This window comes from Cebus imitator, unplaced genomic scaffold (assembly GCF_001604975.1).
Source record: "Cebus imitator isolate Cc_AM_T3 unplaced genomic scaffold, Cebus_imitator-1.0 Scaffold274, whole genome shotgun sequence".
NCBI classification, from domain to species: Eukaryota; Metazoa; Chordata; class Mammalia; order Primates; family Cebidae; genus Cebus; species Cebus imitator.
The window spans coordinates 2,556,615-2,583,740 of NW_016107589.1; the positions used below are offsets into that span (position 1 = coordinate 2,556,615).

Genomic DNA, 27,126 nt, shown 5'->3' on the forward strand with positions numbered 1-27,126 from the left:
AGACAATGGCTTTTCCACCCAGAAGACTGTAAATAATTTCAAATACAATCTGGCATCATCCTGAAGGGATCAAACTTCACACTGTCGGGGAAGTTTACCAAGATGGCTTCAGAGTAGACTAACTTTACACAGGACATTTTTTTTAAAGACACATTTATTCAGCATCATGATCAGACTATTACATTTAGCAGTCAATTGCACAGGTGCAAAAACAGACAATCTACATCAAAATCCTTTGTTGGAATGCTTTACACTTTCCATAGAACAGAAGCTAAAATAACCTGTTATATAATTAGTCACAAATACAGTCCTCGAGTTTTTGCCCATACACACGAACATTTGTCTAAAACGTGTCTTATCTGCAGCAGCCAGGTCCTGCTACCACTGTCCTTGGCTGAGTTCACAAATCTGTTGTAACCTGTAGCTTCCCTGTCACTTCTCTTGCTCTCCTCTCCTGCTACGCTGTTTCCTGGCAGTAATGAAAATCTTCTGACACTGCCGTAGCTACTGCTGCTACTGGGACTGGCATAGCCACCTTGATTTTGTGGTTTTCCAAAGTATTGGTCTCTACTACCATAGAGGCCAGACCTTCTGCCTCCAAATTTTCCTCTCTTTATATGTTCAAAATTTGAAGACTGATTGTTGTCATTGCCAAAAACATTGTAGCTTCCACCACCTCCAAAACTACTTCCATCATTACCAAATCCATTATAACCATCCCCACTGCCACCATATCCACCACCACCATGGCTGCCACCAAAGCCACCACAGCCACTGAAGTTTCCTCCATGACAAAAGTTGTCATCCTCACTGAAACCACCTCCACGATCGCCACCGAGGTTTCCAGATCCACTTTGACCTCTTTGGCTGGATGAAGCACTAGCTATGCTTTGACAGGACTTTCCTGACTAACAGTTGTAGCCATTCACAGTATGGTATTTCTGAGTGACAATCTTATCCACGGAGTCATGGTCATCAAATGTTTCAAAGGCAAAGACCCTTTTCTTGCCACTGCTTCTGTCAGTCATGATTTCAATCACTTCAATTTTTCCATATAATGTAAAATAATATCTTAGGTGATGTTCTTCAGTGTGTTGTTTAATGCCACCAGCCAATATCTTTTTCACAGTTAAGTGGGCACTTGATCTTTGAGAATCTTCTCTTAAAACAACTCTCTTTGAGTCCATGTTTCTTCCATCCACCTTGTGTGGCCTTGCATTCATGCCTGCAGTCACCTCCTCAACAGTGACATATGTGACAAACCCAAAGACCCTGGAGCACTTGTTGTTTGGATCTCTCATGACCACACAGTCCATGAGCATTCCCCATTGCTCAAAATCACTCCTCACACTTTCATCAGTTGTTTCAAAGCTCAACTCTTTGATGAAGAGCTTCCGTAGCTGTTCAGTTTCTTTAGGAGACTCTGACTTAGGCACAATGACAGTGGGAAGAGGGACTTTAACAATACTTCTTCAGGGGCATCCACAGACAGAAAGCTGTTTCCCTTTTAAATGGTAAATTGTAGACATCCCATAGGGAGAGATATGAACTACGTAAAGAGTAAAACCATTTGTACAAGGAAACTGACCCCTATAAATTAACACAGAAATTAAATGAACTAGAAAGAACTTCCTGTTTCCCGAGTTTCAAAAAAACAGTCTGTCCATCTGATACTAACCAAAGTCATAAATAAAATATTAGCAAATGGAATCCAGCACTGAGTTTAAATAATGAAAACTGATGTTAATGCCAGGATGGTTCCATATTAGGAAATGCATTAATATTATTAATCACATCAATATATGGAGAGATAAAAGCAAATGACAGTTTTGATCATGGCAAAGTAGCTTCCATTGAGTGGCTGAGATAGAAGCTCTGATTTCAGTGTGTCTAAGGGTGAATTAGATGCGGAAGTGAAGACAGCAGTTATATAAGAGTCTTTCCAGGCTTGTAGAAAGTAGCATAGGAAACAGGGAGATGGGGTAGGAGCTTGAGACAGAGCACAGGGACAAAAATCTGTTAGGGTATGTGCCTTTTCAAAGTTTAAGCATTAGAACGCACTTACAGTCTGCAAGATAGGTGTCAATGTTGGGGGAATGTGTCAATATTAGAAGGAAGGGAAGGAGAGGAGAGAGAGGGAAGGAATGAGAGGGAAGGGGAGGGGAGGGAAGGGGGTGAATTATCCAACTCTCAGTGAGTCTTATAAGTGCTTAAGAGCACAAACTCTAGAGCCATATTGATGGGTTTGCATCCCATCTCCACCATTTACTAGCTGTGTGACCTTGGGCAAAATACTTAATGTCTCTGTGCCTCATACCCTCGCCTGTAAGGTAAAAATACTAATGATGCCTTGGTCATAGAGTTGCTATACGATTAAATGAATTAATATTTATAAAGTTCTTAGAACAGTGTTTGGCAATATCTGTTAAATAAAACAAATAAAATCACTGTCTTTGTGTGGCAATTCCTCAAGGATCTAGAACTAGAAACACCATTTGACCCAGTAATCCCATTACTAGGTATATACCCAAAGGATTATAAATCATTTTACTATAAAGACACTTGCACAAGTATGTTTATTGTGGCTGTTCACAATAGCAAAGACTTGGACCCAACCCAAATGCCCATCAATGATAGACTGGATCAAGAAAATGTGGCATATATACACCATGGAATGCTATGCAGCCACAAAAAAGATCAGTTCATGTCCTTTGCAGAGACATGGATAAAGCTGGAAACCATCATTCTCAGCAAACTGACACAAGAACAGAAAAACAAACACTGCATGTTTTCAATCATAAGTGGGTGTTGAAATATGAGAACACATGGACACAGGGAGGGGAACATCACACACTGGGGCCTGTCTGGGAGTGGGAGGCTAGGGGATGGATAGAAGGGGGTGGGAGTTAGGGGAGGGATAGCATTAGGAGAAATACCTACTGTAGATGATGGGGTGACAGATGCAGCAAAACCACCATGGCACGTGTATACCTATGTACAAACCTGCACGTTCTGCACATGTACCCCAGAACTTAAAGCATAATAATAAAAAAAAAAATCACTGTCTTCTTCTAAGTAATTCTTTGTACTACTTGTTATTAATACTACTGTGTGTATAAAACGTATTATTGTATTTATATTATATTGTAGAATAGAAATAATTTCTTTCTGACTGAGTACAGAGAAAAGGATGGCAACAAGGAATGGAAAAGACGCAAGATAATTAGAGGAAGAACTGAGATCAAGAATTGCCCATGCCACGTACAATCATCACGGAGGAGAGGCCGGGTTCCCCAGAATGTTGAAGGTGATGAATCAGCCAGAAATCCCCAGATCCCACTCTGCCCCAGGATCACACTGGCCATGATAACAAGACAAGGAAGAAGCACCAGGCTGAGGAGAGAGCCCAGGAGAAGAGCCAGGTGGTTAAAGACGGACCTTCATGTTTGCGCCTTTATGCTTCCGTATTGTTGGAATCTTTGATAATGAAAATGTGTCAATGTAACAGGCAGCTAAAAGAACTAGTAAAGTGCAAGATGTTACTATCCATGGAAAGCAACAAAGGATACACAGGGGAATCTTCCTGTATTATTTTGCACAACTGCATGTGAATCTATAAGTACCTCAATAGAAATTTCAATTTTAAAAAACTGATAAAGAAGATTATGCTTGGGAGAAAAAAAAAAAAAACCGTACACTTAGTCCCTGACTATGATTCCAGCCACCATAGCAGAGGGACAGATGAGTATATATTTTATATGTAGAAATTAAAATTATGACATAAGGCACATTTCTGCCTGTGCATGTGATGATGCATAGCGGGAAAGGCTAGCAATCAGCCCCTCAAGGGCCTGTCAGAACATCCTTTGCTTTAGCCTCTTTGCCTGGTCATGTTTTTTTCCTTCAGCTCAGAATGTTGGTGTTGTCAGTGTGCTAAGAACTGAGCAGCGTGCAAAGGTGGACAAACAGGAGCCCAGTTCACAGTATTGGTAGATTAACACATTTGTCATGTGTTCATGGCAGCACAACCCAGTCACTAAGAACAGGAATTTCATTAAAAGGCAACCCTTAGATTGAAATCCCTCTACTGCCACTTGCTACCTGTGTGACTTTGGGTAATTTTCTAAACCTCTCAGGGTCTCTATTTCCTCATCTGTAATAATTAGACTATTACTGTATCACCTTATTTGGAAGAAGAAATCTCAGGAGACTTCATGATGAGCATGGTAATGAACAAGTATGTTGATATTGACTACTCCCAAAACGTTTTGAAGACGATAGTTAAGGAACAAAGAATGTATTACATGCAAGCCCAAAGAAAACAGAATAGGTGGAAGGGGAGAGTGGCATCAACAATAATTTTAGAATATAGAAAATTGCTGAAGGAAAGTAACAGACTACACTGAACAAAGGAAGTTGAAACTTAAAAGTGTCTACTAAGCCTTTCTTGTAAAATCCAAGTATAAAAGAATCAAAAGGAAACTTGGCAATCAAGGTTCTCTTTTTAAAATGGGCCCTAAGACTCAAAGAGCAGTAACATGTTCAGGGAGACATGACAGCAGGCAGCAGAGCTGGAACTAGACCACATTAGATCACGACATGCCAAAGAGAAGCAGCAGCATGCACAAAAACACGCGTGTGAAGTGTGACCAGTCACATCGCAAGCTGCCCTCGCTGCTCTCATTTGACTGGAGTAGCGAGGGCAGGAAAAGTATGGGGAGGAAAGGGGCCTGACTGTATTGTGGACACCTGTTAAACACTGTTTAACCATTACTAGAACCCAACCAACAACCAACTCTGGAGTCTTTCTGGAGGAGCCTGAGCAAGTGACTTCAACTCCCTGAGCCTTCTTCCTGGCCTGGCTGCTGATGACCTAAATCAAATCCTAATGCTTTGCCATTAGGTATCTCTTCTCCCTGGACTCAGTATCTAAGCTGACCAAAGTCAGGATCTTCTGTTTTTCCTAGTCTGGGGCTATCGAAGTCTGCAGGAGGGTTACTGAGGTGGGAAGAAAGGAAGAGGCCTTGGGAACCAGGAGGAGCGCTTCAGCATCTCCACGGTCAAACAACTTTGGCAGGCTGATTTTTCCAGAAAGTATCTGCAAAGGCAGAGATGCAATGCAGAGGACAGTGACATGAAGGAGGCCACTCTGATATCTTGAAACTAGTGGAGGTTCAGAATGAATTTGCTGCTTCTCTGGCCACAGGTGACAGAGCTGTTGGAAGCCTGAATGAAGTTCAGCAAATTAATCTTGCATACTTTATGGGTCCTGAATGTTACATTCCTAATGTTGATGACTGACTCCACCAGTGCAAAGGGGATTTGTTTTATGGCGATTTCAATTACAGATAACTGTTATACCCAGAATCACACCTCAGCTGCTTGTAAACCAGAACTTGATATGAACTCAGGCTGTTGAAGGCCAAGGGCTGCCAAGAACATGTTTTTAATTTAAAGTTGATGAGAAATAGCTGCTTCTAGAGAAAGAAGTTCTGTTCCTTTCATGGTTTGTGTGCTTTGAATTCAGCATAACACAGAAATGAATATGACAGTTTTGCTGCTTAATGCTCCTTTCTGGTTTTCTATTGGAGATAACTGGGATTTTAATATTGTTATCTGGTGGGCAGAGAGAAGTGACCTGGCAATCCTGACACCCCGAACGGAGATTCTCTGCGTTATATAATAGGTTCCTGGCTTCCTGCAAGGGACCCAGGAGGATGCCTATGTGTGACACCCAGAAACGCCAGGGGGCGCTGCAGGGTGGCAAAGGGCTATCAAGCATGCAGGCTGCCTAGGCAATGAAGGCCTTTCTCCTTGTCACACTTGGTGACTGAAAGACAGCTTTCCTCTGCTTAAGCCACCAAGGTGTGCATAGCCAAGGGCAGCAGGCTGAGCATCTCCATCTGAGAGAGACCAAGTCTCAGGCAAGTGGTAGCCCCATTGCGGAGGCCTAGAGCATCACAACTGCAAAGGAGCAGGCACTTAGTATGACTTGTCAGTTCACTGAGGAGAAACTGAGGTCATGGGGGCAGATCAAGGTCACAGGAAATTGGACTCTCACGTTGGACTAAAATCAGACTTCAGTGCTAAGTTCAGAAACCCATTATTTTCATTTTCTTACTGGTTCCTCATGCCAGAGTCTGAAAAGACAAAATGTTTGAACCTTCCCTCTCTTACATTTTCCACCAAATCCCATCTTGAAGAATGCCACACTGTTGGGTTCTCTTTTCTGTTTTGAAAACCTGGTGGTCAGCCCTGCAGCTATCCCGCCCAGGAACAGAGACACAGCCCTGTCAGCCTCTAGGGTGTGTAAGTGTGCACAGCAAATGTATTTCCCTGTGTCTACACTTGCATAGGTTTGACCCTGGGCACCTAAGTCCTAACCCTGCCTAGCCTTGGTCTTTCTGATCCAAAGAGTACTCCCTGCATTTTCCATTCCGGGGCCCTGGCATGAACCCCACACACTAATGTAATTAATTTTAATTTTTATAAAGAAAAACAATATATTATTGATATTTGTGGGGATCCCCATGGAAACCAAGAGTCCATATGCTCATGAACCTGTGGCACAAGTCAAAGTTACCATTTTTTATACCTAAACAATTAGCACATAAGCTAGATTTATAGAAATCTCTCTAGCAAATTCCCAGTAATTACTCCAGGCTCTTCCTCTTAGACCTCCTTGTCTGGCCAGACACGGCTGCTTCTTCTTCCTGGTCTGACTGCTAATGACCACATCATCCCAACTTTGGGATGAGAACATTTTGCTTTTCAATTCCCCATTGCACAGCTGTGATGTTAATAAGACGGCAAGGATTTAGAAAAGCCTAAAAGGCAACTCCATTCTCCTGGAGGTGGCCATTCTAAAGGCCCATGGGCTCCGCCTGATGCAGAGTGTATAAAGATGCTGGTCCTTGTGCATCTCCCAGCCTGTCCCCCACGGCAGGACCTGACTCACTGCCTCCACTGGGATGCTCCAGGCAGCTTCATGCACATGGTCTCCCAAGCCCCTCTGCTCTCTTGTCCCCAGGTTAGGAACACAGTTCTTCAATACCCCCCATCCAATGCCAGCAACCCTTCTGCTTTAGAATTAACTTCTTCCCAGGTTGCCAATGGAAACCTGTTTCCCCAGGAAGCCACCCACAAGTGTATCCTGGAAAAGAAAGTCATAAAAGCCAACAGTATCTAGCCTTTTACTACAATAAATAACAGCCCAAAGCTGAGCATGGTGGCTCACACCTGTAATTCCAGCTCTTTGGGAGGCTGAGGTGGGCCAAAGGCTTGAGCTCAGGAGTTCAAGACCAGCCTGGGAAATATGGCAAAACCCTGTCTCCACAAAAAAATACAAAAAATTAGCCAGGCAAGGTGGTGCACACCTATAGTCCAGCTACTTAAGACGTTGAGGTGGGAGGATCGTTTTAGCTCAGGCAGCAGAGCTTGCAGTGAGCAGAGATTGCACCACTGCACTCTAGCCTAGGTGACAGAGCCAGACCGTATCTCAAAAATAAGTAAATAAATAAAATAGCAGCCCAAGAACTATACCAATGGTCCAATCTGCCCTGTCTAACCTTGACCCTGGTCCCATTCATACTCTTTCCTCACCAGAAAGAGATGAGTTCAGGCAGGCCCCTCTCACCCTCATCTGGTCCTAGCTCCCTTCTCTTGTCGGCAGATGCCAGAGTGAGAAGATGCATGTGTTTTCTAACATTGGGCACGGACAGGACAAACACAGAGGTAAAGCAAAACAGAATGAAACTGAACAGTGTCCAGCTCAGAGAGGACACACTGCCAGAATTACCAGTTGTCTTTCCAGAGAAGAACACTCAGAATCTTGGTTTGTAGGACTTTCATTTTGTTGTTTGGTACATGCGGGAGCTTCCCCAAGAAAAATGAGGTGGCTATTAATTACTCAATATCTGCATGACTGGAAGCCCCCTCCCCACCCCCGCACAGAGACAGTGCTTGCAGAAATATAGGAGGATCTACCCCAAAGACAAATTGCTGCGTTTATTCAAAACTGTGGAAATGGCCTTCAATTCAACTCAGAAGTTGGCAGCATTTCCAACTTCTAAAAAATATGTAGTACCTGCTAGACTTCCTGATTCATTCAGAGGATCCTCTCAGTGCAGATACCAACATGGATGTTTCCAGGCTCCTTAATCCACAAGGGGCCCTCTGTAGATGCAGCTATGTTTAAAAAGAAAAATTAAGGCAGGGACACAGCATGACCAGTATTAACGTACAGTTTTTGGTAAACTGAAGCCTTGAGGAGAAAATTGCATAATAAACATGATGGCACAACTTAGCACATCAGTTGCTTGAAAATGTTTGATTTTTTTTTTCCAAATGAAGAAGTGGACTTCTGGAGCCAAATTAATAGGAGATAAGAACCTAATATTCTATTATGAACAGCTAAAATAGGGAGAGTTCTGCATTCACTAATGCTCCAAATATTAAGAAGGCACTCACTCAGTTTCAGGCACAGGAGAGTAGACTCTCACCATTGGGACCACACTACCCTGTGATCTGAACCAAGACCACCTTGTGAGCTCCACTTCTACTTCCCCTGGTGCCACCATTTCTCTGGGCAGCGCCGTATTACCAGACATATCAGTGGCTCTGAAAGCCCCACTGCCAAGCCCAGATCCTACTGCTCTCTGAGAGGTCGCCGGGTACTCAAAATGGCAAAAGATCATGAAGAGGTGTGTTGGGGATGGCATGGTTTATTATATGCTCTGGGAGGTGGGGTTCATGTGTTCTCAGAGGGGTCCAGGAACAATGCTCCTTGGTCACCTCCCTTAGAGCAGCCTGCTCACCACAGACCTCAGTCGTGCATCAGAGTCCAAGATCAGAGATAACAAGGAAGAAAGTCTTTTCACTGCATAACACTTGACACTTCTCAAGTTTGCCCTGCCTGGTTCCTCTGCTGTTAGGATAAGTTCTCTCCAGGAGGCTGCTTAGCCCCTGGTGCAATGAGAATTTGGCTGGCTCACCTTCTGATCTAACAGATATGCCAACTTGTGCCTGGTGCCCAGTGGGCATTAAGCTCCATGCCCCCCAGACCTAGATGACACACCAGCTTGGAGAGTGGAGCTACTATGTCTGCCCTGTGCAGTTGTCCAAAAATGTGCCCACACTCACTGTCCTCCTGCTTCACATTTTAGTACCCATTTCTGTCTCAGGGCATAACATCTGTTGGTGAAATTGACTTGTTTAACAATAAGCTTCAGAACTCGACAACCAGGATGGCGAAGAAGAGGGATGGCTGCTCGGGCATCCCTTCTGCCAGCTGTTGGGACTACACGCCTCAGGACCCTCTTCAAAGGGAGGATGAAAGCTGCTCATTCTCTTACTCCTTCCTCTTTACTGATGCCCTGTGAGCCACAACTTACATTGGTGGCTGCCTCAGGAAGAGCTAACTGAGATCCTACATAGATCACAGATCCTCCATGGATCCTCAACTATATGCTGCTGAACTAAGCACAGCGCCTGGCACACAACAAGCCCTAACCCAAGCACGTCCACTCTCCAACATGTGCATTCACCCAGAGAGCTATTGAATTTCTTAAGCCCTCACTTGTAACATACACATGTAGTCTCAGCCTCGAGGAACTTAGAATATTAAGTGTTACAGAGACAAAGCTGCACAAACCCTTATTAAGATAAATATCAAGAAGACATCTTCAAGGAAAGGAACTTCCAGTGCAGCCAGAATATTCTCCTTAGTGCACGCATAGGCGCTATCCTGGGCATGTGGTTTCAGACCCTACTTCATCCGTTTCTTTGATGAATTTAATTTTGTCCCTTTTATTGATGGGGTCTGGGTGCACTTTAGTTTCTGCCTGGGTTGACAAGGAAATGAGTTGTTGGGTGTAATCTTTCAATAAAGAAAGTACATATGGGAGCATATGTTGGCTCCATAAACCAACAACCTCCAGTGTAACCATTAAGTGATTATTTCCTATCTTTCCTCAAATGTTCCATGGGGAACATCCCAGCAGGAGGGACAGAGTGAGAGGATGGAAATCAGACCTGAGGCAAAGCAAACACTCTCTTTCTTTACTTCTCTTGCCAATGTCACTAAATTTATAGATGGCATAATTGGAAAGTTTGGCTTTTAGCCAAGCATTGCTTTCTGAAGGGGCTAGGGGTGGGGGAGACAAAAAAATGTTAATTGCTCCACGTGCAAGCTCAAGGCCAGCTGCTTTTGCTCCTATGCCACATCAATCACTGCAGCCCCTAGTCCTACCCAGAGATGAGGCTTCTCTAGAAGAACTCCCAGTAAGAGGAATAATCCACATCGACCTCCTCAGGGGCTGGCAGCTCCTGACTACTGCAAGATTAACATTTTTTTTTTGAGATGGCTCTTTTTCCCCAAGCTGGAGTATAATAGCACAATCTGAACTCACCACAACCTCTGCCTCCCAGGTTTAAGCAATTCTCCTGCATCAGCCTCCCAAGTAGTTGGATTACAGGCATGCACCACCACGCCCAGCTAATTTTGTGCTTTTAGTAAAGACAGGGTTTCTCCATGTTGGTCAGGCTGGTCTCAAACTCCCAACCTCAGTTGATCTGCTCTCCTCGGCCTCCCAAAGTGCTGGAATTACAGGCATGAACCACTGTGCCCAGCCTGATTCACATTTATAATATGGGCCTTATATTATTTCCAAGGCTCTGGAAACTCCATTCCCCAACTCAGAAACTGAAGGTCAGTCTGTTTCTGAGAGTGCAGAATGAAGCAGTGTTGGACTTACCAAAGCAACAGTCCCACAAAGACAGAGACCCCCGCCTGTCACTGCTAGATCCCTAGCCGACTATTCAGCTCCTGGCACTGAACAGAAACACAGTAAATACTCATGGCCTCTCCCCTTTGGCGACTGCCTTCACTTCTTCCCTCATCCCTCTAACCATAGACAAACACAGAGAAATGCAGATACACACAAAGGCTCAGCCAGACACCCAACAGCACACATGCACACAACATAGTACAGGCACACACACACACACGTTCACATATAACCCCTTTCCCCACTGCCACATGCACACACACACAGAGACAACTTAACCTTAATAACACAATGTGGGGCTACAATTACCATTATTTATTTCATCAGTTTGACACTCAACTTTGCTAGTGAAAATACAGCAATCTATACTGCGTAGGAGGGTGAGTGTTTTGTTTCATTTATCTCCCAGCTGCATTGGCCATTAGAGTTTTTCTAGGCCAATCTCTTCATTTTAAAAATGGGAAATCAGAAGTCCAGATGGGGAGGGGGATTGCTTAAGTGAATCAGAGATGGTCAGGAATGAATATGCTTCTTTGCTTCTTAAGCTGAGTGGTCCTGAGCTCCTTCTTGTGATGGTTCAGCCATTGTGCCCACCTTGGCCAACCTGACAACAAAGGGACCACCATTTATTTTGTCCCCCAGTTGCCAGACATGGGACCAGGCCCTTGGCACATGTTATTTCTAATCTCAATATCGACACTTCAGGGTACGTATTATCATCTGCACTAAAGAAACCAAGGTTCAAGGAGGCAAAATATTCAGTTGGACCACATGAATTTGTCAATACTCATCATCATCCAACAAAAATGGCAAATTAATAATTTTCCACAAGCCTCAGAGCAGATAAGTATCTGAGCCACATTGTGCCTCCAGAACACTTTCCCCTCTCTTGCAGCCTCCCTGGTATAGAGACAAGGCTCCAGCTCCTCCGACCCCGACACTGGCCTGTGAGCCTGAACTCTCTACTCTCTACCTCCACGCCTTAGCAGGCCTTGCTCATGGACCACTCCATCACAGCTGTCTGTGTGTGTGTGTGTGTTTGTGTGTGTGTGTGTGTGTGTGTGTGTGTGTGTTTGAGACAGAGTCTTGCTCTGCCACCCAGGCTGCAGTACAGTGGTGCAATCTCTGCTCACTGCAGCCTCGACCTCTTGGTCTCAGATGATTCTCCCACCTCAGCCTCCTGAGTAGCAGGGACCACAGGCATGAGGCACCATGCCTGGTTGACTTTTTAAAATTTTTTGTAGAGATTAGGTCTCACTATGTTGCCCATGCTGGACTTAAGCTTCCGGCCTCTAGTGATCCTCCCTCTTTGGCCTCCCAAAGTGCTGGGATCACAGGCATGAGCCGCTGCACCTGGAATTCCCTGTCTTTTCTGATCTCAGGTCCCTCTGCTTTGGAGCATTTCCTCTTTTGTCAGGACTCTGGCTGTTGCTTTGACTCTACTTTTATCCATGAGGACAGTTTGTGCTCACACCGGCCCTCCCCTGTCCATACAGGTCCAGACAGCTTCTCTTCTTTCCTGGGTTGTCTCTCCTGGACGGTCGGAGCCTCTTGAGCACTTATGCTTCACATTTTTGAAGTTTACTTTAAGCATGGACCCTGCCTTGGCTTTTAATACATGTTCAAATGTTTTGATATTCCAGCTTTCAAGAGGTGAAGTTTAACTCCCCTCCTTCTGATTGCAGGCTGATCTGAGTGACTTCCCGGCCCACATGGTGAGACACTGAAGTTTCTTGGAAATAGTCACATGAATGAGCTTGGAAAAGGAACCTCCGGCCCCAGTCAACAGCTTGACTTGAGAGATCCCTAGTCAGAACCACCCAGCTGAGTTGCTCTTGGATTCTTGGCCCACAAAAACTGTGACAGATTGAATGTGCATTGCTTCAAGCAGCAAAATTTGAATTAAATAATACAGGCACTTTTGGTCTTACTTGGCAGAAAGAGGAAACTCGCATATTGATACTCACATATTACAAATGCACTTCTTCATCAATTTTCCCTAATTACTCTCCATACAGCCTCCGGAATTAAAAAGTGGCATTTGTGATCCCTTCCCAGTGTCCTTTCTTGCCAGGTGCCCATCGCTTCCAAGACATAAGCTAATGAGTATTTTCAGACTAACTTGCTTTTAGTTCCAGTTAGCCAAAAAGCAAACAAACTAATGAAAACTAAAACTACAACAACAAAATTTCCAGAGATATGATATCCCTGTCTGAGATGAGTATAAGCGCCTTCAAAATTCTTTACATAGCTGCAGCCCCACTCAAATAAATCACTGCATTGTTCTTGATCTCTGATGTTGAGCTATAAAATGAGAATTTTCTAGTCCCCTGAATGCATGCTGACGTTAAAAACATGTCAGAGTAGAGACAAAGACAAAAGACTTCAGCGTCTGAAAATTAGGTTCAACTCTCAGGAGTGTACACCTTACCCTGTGTGGACAAATTATTTAGAATATTTATGCTAGGATAAAATCCCACAATTGTGAACATGTAAGGTTCTCATGGGTTATTTGGTGGGCATGGAATTCTACTGAATAGAAGTTGATTTAATGAAATTGAACTTTAAAACCCTGTTGGGAATTCAGAGGCTTTTTACCACAGGAGTGCTGCTGTGACAAGGCAGCTAGTGCTTTCTTAAGACCACTTAGTGGATGGACATGGCATTTTCTCTCTCATTCCCTCTGTGCCTTTGTCCCATCCCTGACTCACAGTCTGTCTTCTAGGTGTTAGGCCACTCTAGTCTTTTCAGAACAGTTAGGGACAAGTGTTATTACTTGTGTCAGGTCTACCTCTGTGGGACCCAAGGCATCATCACTTCCTTGCTCATAGCATGCTTGCCAGGTCTTTAAATTGTCTTGGAACAATATCATTTCTAACTTTAAAAAATGGACAAAGAAATCAAATTGAGCTTTCTAGCTTTTTTGCAAATATCTCTTAGCAAATGGCTTTGGTTGTGGATACTATCGCTCCTCATTCTTGCTTGATTGCAGGCCCCAGCTCTGCCTGCTCCCAAGTGAGCAGCTAACAGTTGTATGCATCTTCAGGAATCCAGGATGCTAAGAGTATTTGTTAAAGATCTGCTCATCCTTGGAGCTGTCAGACCTAAACCTTTTCTTACAACAGGAGCACACTAAGTATACTGGCTGGTCCCAGAGTTTTGCCTCTACAGTTTGACAGACCCAAGATCCAATGAAGGTTGTCCTATAAAAGAGGTGACATCATCTAAGGTAAGACAGAGCTAGAGGAAGTTACTTGAATTAGATAAAAGCAGACCTTAATTACAGGCAAAAATAAGACTGTTAGATTTGCTTTTGGAATGACAGATTAGGGATTTCAAAATACAGCCACAGCCTGTATGGGCTTCCTCCACTCATCAATTTCACTGACTAAATGGATTTCTGAAGCAGCCAACTGGAAATGTAATCTGTATTTCAAGAAAGCAAAATCGGCTTTCATCACTCAAATTTGGTAATTTAGTGTCAGCACACATGCTAAAGCATAAAAAAGAGTAAAATAATTTGAGATCAATGCCATAAAGCCCACGGATGACAGAAAATGCAACTGGGCCCATATCAGGGGCTCCCTTCATTGTCCCAACTGTTAACAAACTCTGGGACCCAGCTATGGAGCTTCAGTTTTATTACATAACCTCTCTGTGGCTCAGTTTCAATATCTGTAAAATGGAGCTATTAATAGAATCTTCCTTGTAGGGTTATCATGAGGATTAAATAAAACCATGCATTAGAACAATTCCTGGCACACAGGAAGTACTCAACAAATATCAGCTATTGTTGCTGTTACTTTTATTATCATCCCTTACTACCTCTGTAGGCAGAACCACTTGGAAGAGCCACATCATCATAGGAGAGTTGCTGGGAGAGCATGAGGTCTGCACATGGGAATGAATCCAATTTCTAAAGACACCAGCCAAAAAAGCCTGCTGCCCCATTTCTATAGTATAGAGCAGGTTTTACCATGGGGCCAGGATAGTCTGAATCTGTTGTGGAAAGCTTCTTTGATTCTGGTCACATGAGCACTGTTTGTGCATCCTTTTGCCTCTCTCCTCTGCCTTCCTTTTCTTTTTAATAAATCAAACATTCAAGACAGTCTTTCTCAATGGAAAAATCATAGTTTCTCCTTCAGGTCCCAGTCTGTCTCTGTCATAACCAGGCTGCATTGAATGTAACATTTTCCTCTGGAGGGACTCTCTTACCTCCTTCACTCCCTAGCTCTCGGCAGGTGCTATTGCCCCCCAACATTTACTATCTTTCATACTGACAAATACTTTGCCCACAAAAAAATTTTGAAAATCTGTAGAATTATCCAAAGAATTTAATTGGGATATTTCACGTTTTCTTCATAGTCTGGCTCAATAATCTGTCTTCAGAATTTGATGAAGGAAATTTGCCCCGAGGTTTAGTATTATTGTTTATTCCTACTTAAAATGGAATGAGGGGGAGATCAGCCATACCGACTTATTTCTAAAGAGACTTGGAAATATATGGTCATTATTGTGTACAACTCTGCTAGAGTTTAGACTGATCATGGGGCATTACAACATAATTGCTCAAGGAATTACAGTTGAGATTAGCTAAAGCAATGGAGCAACACCAGTCATAACAGCTTTAATTATTTTCTCTAATGGTATTTTCAACATTTTTTAAAACTGTCCTTACAAATAAATAGAATGATACAGTTAATTGTATCCAAAGGATGCTTCAAGACATTTCAGACTCCTATGCCAATTTCAGACAACGAATCCACTTTCTCTGAAATGCCATCCTAACATAAATATAGTTGATCAGACCAAAGATTCATGTCTAATACTGGAAGAAACCTTTCTATGTGCCAGATACTTCATATGTACTGCACCATTAAGTTTGTACAACAAACCTTTGAGCTAGGTATTATGTGAATGAGGCCAAGGTCCATTAATTTACCCAAATACCAGAACTAGTAAGAGACAGAGTTGGAGTTTGGGGATTTTCTTGAGCCCATAATTTAATCTGAAAAGCATAAACTACTCTAGACACTTAAAGTAGAGAGAGATTATTACACGGAAATAAGTTACAAAATTGTCAAGAGGGCTAGAGAAGCAAAGGGGAGGCCATGGTATGATCGACAGAGGAGAACTACGGGAAATCACTGCCCACCCCAGAGTCTGCACTTCTCTGATCCAGCCCCTGTGCTGCCCAGTTGGCTGCTGCAGGAGGTCATAAGCCTCCATGGCTGCCTTCACAGGTGTGCAGCCATCTGCTGGTGCCACTGCTCCAGGGATAAATGAAGAAGTTCACTCCTCCCTGACTGCCCCTAAGTGCCCAAGCATTGTCCCATAAGAAGAGCTCAAACCAGATCACTGCTGACAAGAAAGTCTGGAAAAGATAGTTTGCACACTTTCAGCCCCTGTGGTACAGAGGACTACGGGGATGATGGATGGAATTCAGGGAACTCATGATCTGAGACGGGGAGAATAATAACATCACCATTTTCACTAAGATCTTGCTGAAATTTAGCATAAATTTTAATTACAGTTAAGGTAACCATTCACAGAAGAATTAATAGTATTGTGACATTTTTACCAATAGAAGTTACAGGTAGGCATTAATAAATATATATTTTACTGTATTACAAATTTATTACTTCATAAATTTTCATAGCCAATATCAATGGTTTTCTTTAAAAAATCTATTTTATTTTAGCCTTTTAAAAACATTACTCTCAAAGGGGTCCATGGGCTTCGCCAGATGCTGAAAGTTCTGTGGCACAGAAATATTAATTACCCTGGCTCTAGTAGAGCAGGGCTGATCCTGAGAACCAATACACAGAATCAGATCTGAACCCCTTGCTGTCAGACTTCAGAGTCTGTGCTTTAATCATGCCGGTCTACTGGGCTTTGAGAGTTAGAGTTACCCTTTTAGGTTTTCTGGATGCCATACAAGAAAAGAAAAGAAAAAAGTGTTCCTAACTTGCTTAGCATTGATGCATCCTTGGAAATCCTCAGTGAACTCTGGAGAAGTAGTGTTTTTCATCCAGAAGATCAGTCCTTTTGCAAGGCATGGGGTGGGTGTCATCTTTCATCATCTTTGAAGAATTTGACTCTACTTTCTCACACATTGACTTTTCATTTGCAAAGTGCCTGTTGGCAGTGACTTCATTAAGCTATCTCAGAACAACATAACCGACTCCTTTTTTCATCAGACACAATAATGATATGCATAAAGATTAAATATTAGATGTGCTTGGAAGAAGAAATAAAGGTGTTATTCCAAGACTTTTTCCATTAAATATCCAACTCTAAATGCGTGTGTGTGTTTTATTTTTTGACAGGGCTCCCATCTGTGAGTATTGCTAAAAATTTGGATGATCAGTTTGTCCTCATGCATCTGAGAATGATAGTGCTGGAAGAAATCTCATTTAACAGACAAAGAAACCAAGAGAAATACTGTGTAGTCATTAAGAGTTCAACTGTAGGGCCGGACGCAGTGGCTCATGCCTATAATCCCAGCACTTTGGCAGGCGGAAGCAGGCAGATCACAAGGTCAAGAGATGGAGACCATCCTGGCCAACATGGTGAAACCCCGTCTCTACTAAAAAATACAAAAATTAGCTGGGCGTGGTGGCACGCACCTGTAGTCCCAGCTGCTTAGGAGGCTGAGGCAGGAGAATTGCTTGAACCTGGGAGGCAGAGGTCGCAGTGAGCCGAGATTGCGCCACTGAACTCCAGCCTGGCACCTGGTGACAGAGCGAGACTCTGTCTCAAAAAAAAAAAAAAAAAAAGAGTTCAGCTGTAGATGCAAATGGGCCTGAGTTTGAACCCTTTTTTTTTAATACTATTTGTGTGACAGTGGATCCAAACCCTGGTTGGAGAGTCACTTAACCATGGGTTCATCATCTGTGAAGTAGGGGAATGTTCCTTGTCAAGATAGCTTCTTTTTAAATAAATAAGATAAAACATGAGAGATGACTAGCACACACAATGAATATTATCAGCACAAACAGAGACAAGACTACTCAAGGTCATGGGATGCTACAGAGCCAGATCTGAAACTCATGGATTCTAGCTCTTTCTGAAGGCTCTTTTCTGCATAAAGACTTTTTACATGATAGCTTTTTTTTTCTTCTAGGACTTAGCTGAGTAGTTGGTAAACTCCCTGGACCCTTTTCATCTTGTGCCTAAAGAAGGAAATAAAAGTAGGATGTTTATATAATAAGTCAGAAGCCCCATAAGCAACACTTGCTCTTTTCATCACCAGAAAATGAAAGAGTAATGGTGGACCAGCCAAAGACAGATGTCAATGGAGCTTTTACTCTTGTACCTGCTAGTAATCTGAATTTTGGATTCTAAGTTCCCTCTGACAAATTGGCTGTTCTCTTTTCACATCTCTCTTATCCATTTGCAGTATATGCTCAGCCAAGTCTTCTGTTGAAATCGTAATCATCTTTGGCAAACTCATTTCCAGGTGATTCAATAGACTTCTGAGAGATGACACGTTCCAAAGTTGCCCTGTCATTCACAAAGGGCTCCCTACTCCTCCCACTTGCTAAACTGACTCAGAGGAGAGCATCTGAGACAAGGTTCATGTCCACAAGGATCTCACGGTACAGAGAAAAGTACATGCAGTGTGCATGCAAGCAGGTTGCCACAGGATGAACACAGGATTCTAGTGTAATATATGGCAGCAAGCATAATCTTAATGGAAGAGGAAGTCAGGGAAAGCTACCTGGAGGAAGCCACTTACACTGAGGAGTTGTCTAACATGTAAAGAAAAGGAAAAAGACACTTAAACCCGGGAGGCGGAGTTTGCAGTGAGCCAAGATTGCACCACTGCACTCCAGTCTGGGCGACAGAGTCATACTCCGCCGAGAAAGAAGCAAAAGAAGAAGAAGAAAGAAAAGAAAAAAGGAAAAAAAAAGAAAAGAAAAAAGAAATTCCATACAAAGAAACAGCATATTCCAAGGCCTAGAGGTAAAAGAAGCAGAGGGTTTGAGAAACTAAAAATAGTTTTTTAAAAAATCAACAATGGCAAGAGCATAGATACTGAGGAGAAATTGCCAGAAATGAGGTGCAGAAGTAGGTAAAAGTGAGGTCCAAAGGATGTTAGCTAAGGACTGTGGACTTTTTCCTGAGGGAAAAGGAGTATTATCATCAGGCTTCATGCAAATAAAAATGTCAATCTTAAGAGGAATAGAGAAGAGGAGCTTCAAACATGGGCCAATTTGGATTGGAAGGCCAACCCAATAGAGCACACTTGGATATTCATGATGGAGTCAGTCTCCTCTTCCACTTAACTCTTAATTCTCTTCTTCCATCTACTGAGCTCTAATGGTTTCAAATGGTTAATTAAGGTCCTCAGCACATCAGCTTCCTCCTTCCCTAGCATCTTCAATGATTCCCTGTTACATGCCAAATGCCTTGGCATGCTTGGCAGATGAGATCTTCATCTACCTGGTCTCACCCTCCTTTTGAGCCTCATTTTGGCTCACTAATCCTATGCTCTTACTGAACTGATCCTCTATTATTTTTTTGCCTCCATGACTTTATTCTTGTGCTACCTTGCCTAGAATAAACTCCAATGCTCCCAACTCTACTTGGGCCATTCTTACACATCCTTCAAGACTAGTTCAGTGCCCATCTTCCATGAAGTCTGTATCTGTCTTTCTCTGAACCTTCGTAAGCATGCATCTGCACCTCTCCTGTAGCATATATCTCATCATATCTTGCATGTTTATTTACATTCTGGTTTTCTGCTCCCTGGTAAATAGTTGTTTCATTTACGCCAAGGTCATGTCCTTTGGCTCAGAGCCATTTGGGATTCTCACCAAGACTTTGCACAGACAAGCTACTCCACCAATTTGAAATTTAAATTCTGTGAGGTTCTGAGACTGGTGGACATTCAATAAAATCCTTTATTTTGGAATTTCTTTTTTTCCTTTAACATCCTGATACCTCCAAAAAGGTTGTTTTGCGTTACACTGAGATGGAGCCAGTTTTCTCCAGAATGGAAGGGCCATCCTTGTGGGCCTCTGGCATAGCTAAGAAAGCAGTGATGAGTGTCCACTAGCTGCTGGGGTCTGTGTGAAACACAGTGAGGGCCTTTCAAGAAATTGCTGGGCTGGGCCTGGCGCTGGAATGGCCTCACTACAAATATATCACCCAGTGAGACTGAGCCATACAGGAAGACAACAGCATTCCCACTGTTGGTGCCTCCAGTAGACTCCCTGCTGGAGGCTTTGACCAGACGTGGGGCTGGATTTCTACTGAGCTATCCACCTAGTCTTGCACAAGCTCTTGCTCACTAAAGGCAGGAAAGCAAGTCGGGATTTGTTGATTCATCTTAGGGTGTCAACTATTCCAGTTTGCCTGGGATTTAGGACTTTGGGGAGCACGGAACTTTCAGTGCTAAATCCAGGAAAATGACAAACAAACCAAGATGAGTTGATCACTCTAGCTCTACTTCATACAAATGCACCACTCTGTTCTGGGACCCACTATAGGCATCAAAGATATGGAGATGGAAAGGACAAAGTTGCTGCCCTTGAGAATTTTACAACATAGTGGAAAAGAGAAACATGTAACCAAAATAAATCCTGAGACTGCCATGCAGCCCTGTCTTGATTAAGTGGTGAATTCAAAGAAATAAGTCCAATGACTAAAAGTAATTAAAACATAATTCTAATCTCCATTTATATCTTTCAGAAAATATCAAAGGGGATTCAGTTTATCACTCACATTCTTTTTTTTTTTTTTTAATTTCCTTTTCTTATATCTCTCTGTCCCAACTTGTGCCCAAGGCTCTAGGACTGTCCCTGTATTCAACTCTGTCCCCAAGGCTTCTCTGACACATTACTTACAAGAGACCTTCTTCCTTCTCTCATCCCTGAACATGCAACATTATTTTCCTGCCACAAGTGCCTGCTAGAACCAAGCTTACTCCTGGACCATTCTGGAAAAGCTAGGGATCCAGCAACTCCATGGCCCAGTCCTCCCTCTCTGCCCAGAGAGGAGCCCCTGGGAAGTATAGTCCTTTTCTCGCTGTGACTGTGTTTCTTGCAAGAGATTTTCATTGCAAGAAACACCTCATTTCACCACAGAAGCAGATCATTTCAGGGTGCTCTGCTAAGTGCCATGACAAGGATAATGTCCCGTATCTAGGGAGGTGTATAGTCGCAGAGGTGGGCACTTAGCTAAGCAACAAGCAGACACGTGGTCACAGGAATTGAAGTGGCCTCTGTTCTATAGACTTGGGCTTTCTCACTGTCCCAGACCCACAGAAGCTCTAACTGTGGAGGAGGGAAGCTTTAAGTTTCCATCCATGCAGCCCACAAGCAAATGAGTTTGAAAACAAAGTGAAATGCACAAACCAAACCCATGCTGTTGTTTTCTGAACCACCACTCAAGAAAAACAGTTCCTTAAAAAGGAATCAGGGGCAGGGGTAGCTAGGTCACTGGAAATGTGGATTAATTCTATCCCTAAAGGAACGCAGGACCTTGCCACAGTAAATGCTAGCAACATTTGGCTAGGGGTGTGGGGCCTTCTGCGTTATATTTACACCTCTTCATGGCCCTTTGCCATTGTCATTTATGGAAAATCACTACGATCATGAGACTGCATAAACTAATATGGAGCCAGTATGCCTGGGTTTGAATCCACCTGCTGCCTGTGGGGATCTTGAACAAATTATTTCACCTCTCTGTGGCTCAGTTTCTGCCTACAGAAAATAAAGACAATCCAATTACCTATCTCATAAGGTTGCTTGGAAGATGAAATGAGGTAATATCTGCAAAGTGCTTAGAAAAGTGCCTAGTAAAAAGTTCACAGTAAACATCACATAAGTGTTTGTAGATGACTTTATCTTGTTAGGTACTGTTTAATCTGCACTTACTTTATGCCAAGCACTATTCTCACCAAAGTTTCAAAAGGCAGGCAGTTTAAAATCATTTCTGGCCCACATCCAGGGAAACTGAGACTCAGGGAAGTAACTCACCAGATCACGTGGTTGATAAATGGCAAAGTGGGGAGCTAAATCCAGGTCTGTCTGGCGTCAAAGCCCATGCCCTTGGCTCTTTTGCCATCCTGGCTTCCCAACACAAGTTTTGGAGAACTGTGTCTTGGAAAGTTTGTCTAAGTCCTCACTTAGTACCTGCCTCCCTATGAGGTCCCTCAGACATCTGGGGCTGTGTCTTTTAAGAACCTCTGGTGCTGCCATGGGGATGACTAACCTCCACCTGGTTCCTTGCAAGCAGGATCTCAGGCCAGATCCTTACAAACCAAAAATAAAATTCAAAGTACCCCTACAACCATCCTAACGGACACCTTCCTCCGTAGGGCACTCTAAGATTTAACCTGAAAGACTGGTTCAGTCCAAGACAAGAAGTGGGGTTCAGATCTGCCTTGTTATGCCTCTTCAACTCAAACATCAACACAGACTGATAGGAAACATTTGCAATCTAACCTCTCTGAACCCTGCTTAGAGATTTCAACTGCGTGATAAAACTTTGGTCTCCACAATCTGTTATCACAACCCAGATATTTCTTTCTGTTGATAATTCTTTCAACCGGTTGCCAATAAGAAAAATTTTAAATCTACCTATAACCTGGATACCTTTTTCCCCTTCCCCCCATCCAACTACTTCAAGTTGTCCCACCTTTCTGTACTGAACCAATGTATACTTAAATGCATTTGATTGAAGTCTCATGTATCCCTAACATACATAAAACCAAGCTACATCCTAACCAACATGGGCACATGTTCTCAGGGTCTCCTGAGGGCTGTGTCCTGGGCCATGGTCACTGATATTTGGCTCAGAATAAATCTCTTCAAATATTTTACAGAGTTTGACTCTTTTCTATGACACCCTGTTTCCTAACAATCAGCGTACGCCCTTAGTGGAGTATCCACACGGAGCCAGCAGTGTCATTCCCACTGAGGCAGTCTGCTGCCTTCCAGCCACCCTTCCAATTGCTCACCAGAGGCCTCTCTGGTAAAGCACTCTCTGTCCTTACTCCAAGGGAACCAGGGGAGCCTTAGGTCCCCAAAGCCTGTCTTCCATCTGGCCAGCCCTCCTCCCAAGAGGAGATTGACACCTAAGGGTGATGACTCTAAGGGCAGCTCCAAGGAGAGACTCAGGCTCAAACAGAGGTCAAGATCATTCCCCAACCTAATCCCACAGCTGTGTCTAAGTGTCCATGAAAAGAACAGTAAATGTAATAATGAAAGTAATGTTCATTATAATGGAAATAGGAAGTCATGTAAATTGTAGGAGTAATGGAGTATAGGGTAATAATCTAAGCAACTTACACACATATATACTCCAGATACCCTTGCCACTGCCCTATGTGTCAGGATAAACAAAGGACGACTAATCCGGTCTTATCATCTTCTTAGGCTCCACTCAGAAAGTTAAGTGTAGATACCCTCTGCTCCACGTGGTCCCCAAACCTACCTGGATATACTGTCCTATTCCCTCACACATCCTTCCTAGAACTCAGCCCTGAGAGCCATGGGACCCTTTCTGAGGTGCTCATTTCTATTGCCTTCCCTCCCACTCTCTTCCACTAGCCCAAAGAGTATTTGATGGAGCATAAAAATTTGGAAAATAAAATATTTAAATATAAAATACAATTTTTTTTTTTTTGAGACAGAGTTTCGCTCTTGTTACCCAGGCTGGAGTGCAATGGCGCGATCTCAGCTCACCACAACCTCCGCCTCCTGGGTTCAGGCAATTCTCGTGCCTCAGCCTCCTGAGTAGCTGGGATTACAGACGCACGCCACCATGCCCAGATGAATTTTTGTAGCTTTAGTAGAGATGGGGTTTCACCATGTTGACCAGGATGGTCTCGATCTCTTGACCTCGTGATCCACCCGCCTCGGCCTCCCAAAGTGCTGGGATTACAGGCGTGAGCCACCGCGCCCGGCCTTAAAATACAATATTTTTATGCTCCAAATTTTCCAAAGTTTTATGGGAGTGGAAAAATTCTCCAGCTCATCTTATATTCTCTAGACCCCAATTCCCTCAAGGCAAAGACTTTTGAAGTCCCAAATTCCCAACTTCTTAGAATCCTAAAGTCTTTTTTTTCAAACTGTTGTCTATAGGTTGAGTTTTCAAACATATTTTGAAACTTGAAAGCCAAGACTTGATTCTTGTATCTTTCTGTGTCCTACTGTAACAACACTTCCCTGAGGCAAAGAACGCCTCAAGGTCTGGTTTGAACAGGAAATGTGCCACAGGACAAAAAAAGAGAAAAAAGAAGTAGGAGTTCAGAGTAGTAAATACATGGAAAGCATGTCCCACTTCCTCTGTTAACTTGTCTGATTTTCCAACAGACCCACCACTCTGAAAGCAATTATTTTGTTTTAGCAATGCTTACTATGTGTACAATGAACGTAAGCTGGAAATGTAAACTGAAAAAGTTACACATTCTATAAATTTAGAAAGGAGAGCTTTATTTCTAATGGAGGGTATACCACAACCTGCAGGTGGGAAATGGACCCTCCAAATGAAACCTAAAATCAAGAGCCTCGAGGGAGGGAAAGAGGAGGCAGGAATTTATGATCAGTGGGTTAGCTAAGTACATATATTTCAGCAAGTTATAGGAGGAGCTATGACTATTCATGAAGGGGAGGCACGCAGATGCATAGTAAGCTAACATGCATGTTGCAGGCATCCCATGTTTGCTTTGGGGTGGAGACTGAACGCTTAAATGTATTACAATTAGACCCTATACATTAAAAGATGAAGCTGAGGATGCAAAGGCCCTCAGTGCACAGCCTCCATAGACTGGCCAGAACTACTCCACCACCAGCATCTCCTATCAGGAAGAAATGTGGTCAGTTGCTGTTTTGAAACTGCAAAAGGGAGAGGCATTGTCCAAAAACTGGTTGAAATCAATGGTGGCGCAGGTCTTTCAAAAAGGCTAGTTTCTGTTTAACCTTAGGAAAGAAAGTTTAATGACAGTTAGCTTAATGGCAGTTAACAAGGCATGTCCAACCTCCCAATCAGTCGTGGCCAGGAGCTCAGTTTTTTAAGGTTTCTCTGGAATTCCCTAGGTGGAGAGAAGGGGCATTCAGTTGGTTGAGGGGCTTGGGATTTTATTTTTATTTCTTGGAAATAAATGAAATGATTGACTTCTGCTCACAATGTTTTGAATTTCAAGGAATAAACAATACAATGGACAATTAAATGGCATTTTAGTCAATACAGGTATTGATCGACTTACCACCTATGCAACTTACGACCATTCAACTTTACGACCACAATCGCTAGCCATGACTGCTCCACGTCTGGCAGCGCAAACGTTGCCCAGCTGGGCGTATGACAGTGTGGACCAGCACTACCATCTCCACGTGCACCATTTCAACTGTACGTATAGCCTACTTAACTTACGACCAAATCGTGTTACGACCGGTCCACGGTCCTGACCGTGGTCGTAAGTCGAGCACTGGCTGTATTACAAAGGCCACAAAGCTCCCTGGAGAAGCTGTCAGAATGGTGAAGCCAATAGAATGTCTATCTTTGATTCTTCTTAACATTCTTTTAAAAAGCATTTATTAAGCAGTTACCATGGTTAAGGCACTGTCCAATGTTTTCCATACATTAACTTGTTTAATTACACCTTAGAGGGGAAAAAATGGAATGGTCCAGGCTGTAATAGTCCTAGTATTTGGGGCCCACTTTTCTCATGATGAGGTTGGAGGACTCTCCTCCATAGAGTGGCCGCCACACTCTAAGACTCATCGGTTCAGGTAGTGCAAGGCATGGGACATGGGAAATCAGAGTAGCTGAGCATCTTTCCTGACATCTGTGGCACTGACCCCATTAAATCTGCAAGCGAAAAATTTGGGAACGTATTTATCATTTTATTTCAAGTTTTGTATGATCAACTCTTGCACTGAGATAAATTCATGGAAGTTAATTTGGGGAAACTGGTAATAATTTCAGAAAGGCCCTTGGAAACCTCATATTGCATTTGCCCTGAGGCTCGTAATTTGACTTTCAATCAACACAGCTGAAATACGTGGCATGAAAATTTTATAGCAAAAGAAAAGTGTGTGTACTAGGAGGTAACCTCCTTTATGAGTTAACTACTTAGTTTTAGAGAGAAATATTGCAACGTAAATCACAGATACATTCTTCCTAGATTCTGGCTGGAGTATGGAGATGACTATGATCTCTAAAGACAAATGTAGCCATTTATTCAGATTCATACTAAAGTGATTGCTGTCCAGTTATAATGTCTAATTGAAAAGTAAGGAAGAGGCAATTTGGTGCAAGGAAGTAACTGCTAGACTTAGTCAAAAGTCTCTAGCTCCACTGGGCACAGTGGCTCACACCTGGAATCCCAGCATTTTGAGAGGCTGACGCAGGCGGATCACCTGAAGTCAGGAGTTCGAGGCATGGAGAAACCCCATCTCTACTAAAAATATAAAATTAAGGGGGCATGGTGGTGCATGCCTGTAATCCCAGCTACTTGGGAGGCTGAGGCAGGAGAATCCCTTGAACCCAGGAGGCCGAAACTGTGAGGAGCTGAGATGGCACCACTGCACTCCAGCCTGGGCAACAAGAGTGAAACTCTGCCCCAAAAAAAAAAAAAAAAAAAAAAAAAAAAAAAGCCTTGAGCTCAAGACAGGCAGGACTCTTTCCCTCCTCACTTGTGAGGTCAAACCTGTCTTCTCAATTCTCCCTCGACCCTACCTATAACACATGGTTGCTATGAGGACCAAATCAGCTGGTGCATGTGAAAGAGTGCTGTGTACTATAAAACACCATAACCATGTGAAAGGAGAGAAGGCACCCTGACTCCCAGGTATTGATCGACTTATGACTTATGCAACTTACGACCATTCGACTTTACGACCACAATCGCTAGCCATGACTGCTCCGCGTCTGGGAGCGCAAATGTTGCCCAACTGGGCATACGACAGTGCGGACCAGCTTCCGGCAGCACTACCATCTCCGCATGTATATAGCCTGCTCAACTTACGACCAAATCGTGTTTCGACCGGTCTGTCAGAACCAATCATGGTCGTAAGTAGAGCACTAGCTGTACTTCCTGTCCCTCCTGTAGAAATGATGAGATTAACAGCCAGCACTTCTGTGGCACCCTCCACATACCAGCACTGCTCTGAGTGGTTACAAATGGTAACTCACTGAAGCCTCAAACAACCCATTGTAGAAGGTAGTATTATTATTCCCTTCTTAAAGATAAAGAATCTGAATCATGGAGACACTAAGTAACTTGCCCAAAATAGTAAACTGTAAAGCTGGGATTCTAACCCAGGCCCTCTGCTACAGAATCTTGGCTCTTCATGTCCTTGATAAGGATGTCTTCCATCCA

The 27,126-nt window shown here is 43.2% G+C and overlaps 1 pseudogene; it reads right to left on the minus strand.

Annotated features, from left to right (window-relative positions):
• Positions 1–296: 296 nt before the first annotated feature.
• Positions 297–26,742, minus strand: LOC108284300 (annotated as a pseudogene).
• Positions 26,743–27,126: the final 384 nt, after the last annotated feature.